This window comes from Coloeus monedula, assembly GCF_965178545.1.
Source record: "Coloeus monedula genome assembly, chromosome: Z".
Taxonomy (NCBI): Eukaryota; Metazoa; Chordata; class Aves; order Passeriformes; family Corvidae; genus Coloeus; species Coloeus monedula.
In genome coordinates, this window is record NC_138822.1 from 84,862,945 (window position 1) to 84,867,895 (window position 4,951).

A 4,951-nucleotide genomic window follows, 5' to 3' on the forward strand; every position below is an offset into this window, starting at 1 on the left:
AATAACACTGATAGAAAACCAGATCGAAGGGATCAGGGCATAGCAGAGGGGCTGAGCGATAATTTGGTGCCTTGTGGGAAATGAGGAGGACAGATGCTTGCCTAAATTTGGGGATTAGATTTTGTAGCCTAAAGAAGATAATAAATGAAATGATTATGGCATTAAAGTGCTGGTCCCTGTGGACAAGCAGGTTGGGAAGACCCTTGGCATTAAGAGCCAGAGATGAGGGGACAGGTCAGTTTTAGGGCACCCTATCAAAGGCCATCCCCTGACTGCTGAGAGCTGCTTTAGCCCAGGGAAATTCCTTCTTCACGGGATGCATGAAGCATGAGACAAGGATTCTTTGGTCACAATTGTCCAGGAAAGTTTAGCAAAAAAATTGCCATTTTTAATTCTTTTTACCTGGCTTGTGCAATGTTTGGGCTTCGGGAAAGTCACAGCATTTTAGCAGGACAGAGTTCCAGGGGCATCTTACCAGAGTAACTGGAAGGGCAAGGGTGTGTGGGGCCACCAAGCCCAGGCTGCACTGGCAGGAGCCCCCTCAGCTCAGCCGTGTCCCCAGGCTCCACACCCAGAGCTGCCCTGAACAAAGAGGTGCTTTTTTTTCTGGACACTTTTCCTGGCTTTTCCCAAACTTGAAGCCCGAGTGGCACCAGAGCTGACCCAAGGTGGGAACCCACCCCGTTTAGGGGTGCCTGGGGCTGCTGCAGGTCTGGGGGCTCCCCCCTGCTCGGGAATGCCGGAGGAGGACGGCGCTGCCCGGGCTCCGGAGGGACGATCCCTTAATCCCTGCTTGATGTCCCTGCGAGGGTAATTGGCACGCGGGGCTTGCGATGGAGATCCGGCACTGCCTGGGGTCCCTGTGCTGCGGCCCGCTGCTTGTCAGAGCCCCCGTTAAAGAGTTTCCCGTGGAGAAGTGCCTAATGATGGACCGAGAAGATGAGGAGGGAGGAGGCAGCTCCAGCCGCTCCTCGCCGAGCTGTTTCTGCCAGGCAAACAGCCGGAGAGGGAAGCGGCGTGGGAGAGCCCGGGAGCCGGGAGGAGGAGGAGGAGAGGGAAGTGCTTTACGAGGGGAGCCTCTCCTCTCCGAGCACAAATATCTAAAAACTATTAATTTCGGGCAGCAGCTAGGAAGAAATACATGAAAGGGAAATTGATTTCTATTTAAATGGTATGTTTTCATCACCTTTTTTCAGAGCATGAACATTCATCTCTGAGTACCTGTGCTAATTGATTTCAAATGCAATTCAACACAATCACTGTAGAATAATAAATCTGGGGGGCAAGAAGGAGAAGGAGGGAGATCAGCACGGCTGGGGAGAGCGGAGAGGCCACGGGCACACGGAGCAGCTCTGCCAGCCTGTCCCAGGGACAGGAGGTACATCCAGCCTGGAAAAGGTGGGCACAATCCCATTACAGCCGTCGTTTGGGGATCAGCGAGCTTTATGGATAATACAAAGGGACCTGCTAATCCACATAAGCTCTCGGGCAGAGGGAGATTGCGAGGGAGATGGGACACAACCTGGGATAGGAGCCGAGCATCCCAGGGCTGGGAGGGGGCTGGTTTGGGTTGGGAGGGACCTTAAAGACAATCCAGGCCCACCCCTGCCATGGGCAGGGACACCTTCCACTAGAACAGGTTGCTCCAAGCCCCATCCCGAACACTTCCAGGGGTGCAAGGACCAGCAGGACCAGCAAGAGGAGGAGCAGGGGGAGAGTGGAGGAGCTGGGAGGGCACCAGTAAAACCTGCAGCTGGAGATCCAGGGTCACGTGCGATGTCCTGGGAGGGAAACGCAGAGGAGACCGCTCCGGGAGCAACAGCTCTGAATAGCATCCAGCTTTTAGGTGTTTATCCTCAAATAAATAATGGAACATGATACCCAAAAAGCTGCTGTGGGAAAATGGGCTAATGGAAGCCCTGGGTAAGTGCAGGTGAGGCGGAGGGGAGCTGCTCCTGCCTCAGCATGGAGCACTTGTAGCCAGATATTGCGGTGCTCCAGCCTGTTGTGGTACTCAGGGCTCAAAAGGATGCTGGAAACTGGGGGGAGAACAGAAAATAGCCATAAAAATTGCCTGCGGCCAAAAAGACACTGCACGGCTGAAAGAGCCTGATGTGTTTAGCTCATCAAGGAAAAAGGGGAAAATGCCCTGATTACAGGATATGGGAACTTCTGTGGGAAAAATGATGGAATAACAAAGTGCCTTTAACCTTCCTTATGGAGGTTGCTTCATAAGGGGAGAGTCCCCAAACTGGAGCCAGGGGAGAGCTGTGGAAGCCCTTCCCCACTGACCCAGGCACAAGCTCTTTGGCACGAGTAGGATTAATGAGTGAGATTCCAAGGCCTTTGGTAAACGAGCAATCTGTGGATTCAGTGTGGCACTGTAGGATAAAGCTTGATGGCAGTATTCCTAAGGAGCTATGTCCCTGTTTTCCCTGACTGCTTTGGCTCCCAGCTAACCCAAGCCATTTCACACAACCTTGGGAACGGGGTGTATGCGGACACTGCCCAGACTGGAGGTGATGCCGCAAATTCTCTGTTCTTTTGCTCTCTCCACTGCTGGGACAGAGACGGGCATTTTTGCTGGACCTTTCTGAAGCAGTTTTTATGGATATCATCTTTTTCCAGGACTTGTAAGCTTGCCAGGGAGAGGGTTAGAGCTCAAAACGCACCTCCAAACCACACGGAGCTCTTATATTGATGCAGCTGGGACTGTAGGCAAAAGAAACCCAGTGAAATAATGGCCAGTGGACAGGCAGAGACCGTGGAAAGGATATTGATTGTAACAGGGTCTCTTTTCTGCACAGCACAGTGAGCTCTGAAGGGCTGAGCTTCAGGTAATTTCTAGCAAATAATGTGTTGTACACTGTTATTTGTGGATCCTGGAAATCAAACTGGAGCATCTGGGCTCTTGTCTAACAAGTCCCTGTAGCTACAGCCAGTGCCTTGAGAGAGGAATAGAGGCAGCAAATCAGAAATAAATCGGAATGAAATGAAACCCAGTGTGTTTGGTAGCAGTGGGACATTGGGTGCACCCTTGGGCGGCAGCACCGTCCCTGGGTCTGTATGTGAACCCTGCCAGGAAAAGCTCCTGGAACCTGAGCAGAATGAAGTTTTGCAGGCGCGGAGGTGTGAGGTGGGGTGGGACACAGGCCACAGCCATGGGACAGCCTGGAGGGCTGGGAGGTGGCAACAGCAGCTGCTCCCTGCCACCCCTGTGCGGGGGCCATGGAAATAGAGGCATTTATTTATAGTATTTACTCGGGCTGCCAGCAGTTGTGCTGAAGGATTTGGGGGCAGAACACATCTGTCCATGGCAGAAGGGATGTCAGGAGCCCTGCCAGCCGTGGCTCCCAGCTCCGCAGCCCCGGCATCCCGGCTGGCTTTGCTCCACCTGCCTCCTGCCCGGGTAACAAAGAGATTCCAGCAGCGGTTCAGAGGTGGGGAATTTGATAAACTGGCTCATATTTTTAAATGAACAGATGACACTTCATCGTGGCCATGACAGAGGGCTCGGCGCTGCTTTACAGTAATCTATGCCTTCTTTAACACACGGCTGCGATCCCGGCCGCCAGCAGATGAAGGATGGAGGAGCAGGCAAAAGGTTAATAGAGCATTGGGCCTTTTTTAATTGAAAAAATGACTGAGGGACCATGTAGCAGAGCGAGCAGTAATATTATTACAGGCTGTAAGTACTGTTCCAGAGACTTACTGTTCATCTGGGAGCAGAGTAATGAGCGCGGGGCTGTGGCTCCCGCCTCGGCCGGAATGCCGATGGCTCGCCAGCGGGAACCAGCCACCTTGGAAAAGGGACAGGATCTCCTAAATGTTTGTCTTCCTTTGGAAACTTTGAGTTTCTCCAGGAAGTACCCTGGGTGGCTGGCAAAATGGATTCCTGCACAGGATGCCTCAGCAGTGTCATACTGGATCAGCATCAGTGTGCGAGGGGCTCCAGCTGGGCTGGAGTTTGTGGTTAGGGGCAGAGGCTGCAGGGAGCTGCCTCCTGATCCAGCCTGAGTGGCACAGGGTGTAAATCAGCATGGCTCTGTCCATCTCTGCAAGTGACACACCTTTACACCACCGTGGATGGGCCCTGTGTCCTTCCCTGGCGCTGCTGGTGCTCCCTGCTGCAGGTCTGGCACAGGGCTCAGCACAGAGCATTCCTGCACCGGCGCATCCCTGTGCCAGTTCCTGCACCGGGGCATCCCTGTGCTGAGCATCCCTGTGCCAGTTCCTGCACCGGGGCATCCCTGTGCTGAGCATCCCTGTGCCAGTTCCTGCACCGGGGCATCCCTGTGCTGAGCATCCCTGTGCCAGTTCCTGCACCAGGGCATCCCTGTGCTGAGCATCCCTGTGCCAGTTCCTGCACTGGGGCATCCCTGTGCTCCTGCCCTGGGTGTCCTGGTTGGGACCCGCAGCACAGACTCATTGCTCAGCCCCGACATCCCCGGCAGCTCCATGACCCCGCAGTGCCATCTGCTCCAGAGGTCAGGAACAGGGATAAATGGCACATGGGAGAGCCTGCAAGGAGAGGGAGGCAGGGGGGGAGGAAGATGTCCCGGAGAAGCTGGCAGACAAGGGCCAACGGCCTTTGAGCCCGCAGCGATGGAGAGAACCCATCATCGGAGGAGGTTCTTTCCGGAGCGGGCTCGGTGCTCGGCTCAGCGGAGCGGCGGCGGGGGCCCAGCGGTGCCGACGGGGCTAATTGATGAGGAATTGCCACCGGAGCGCTGTGTCATCCCCGAGAGCTGAGCTCGGGGCTGTTAAACAGGCTGTGGCGGCACTTTGGGCTGCCAGGATTTATGCTCCGCAGGAGCAGCTCTATCTGTCATCTGTGAAAAGCCTCATTTACAGAGCGACTCCGTCAGGAAAGGCAATCAGCCTGGAACCTGCTACGCTGGGAATTTATAACTGCTCTGCCAGGGAGAGCTCATCCCTCCCTTCCGCAGGA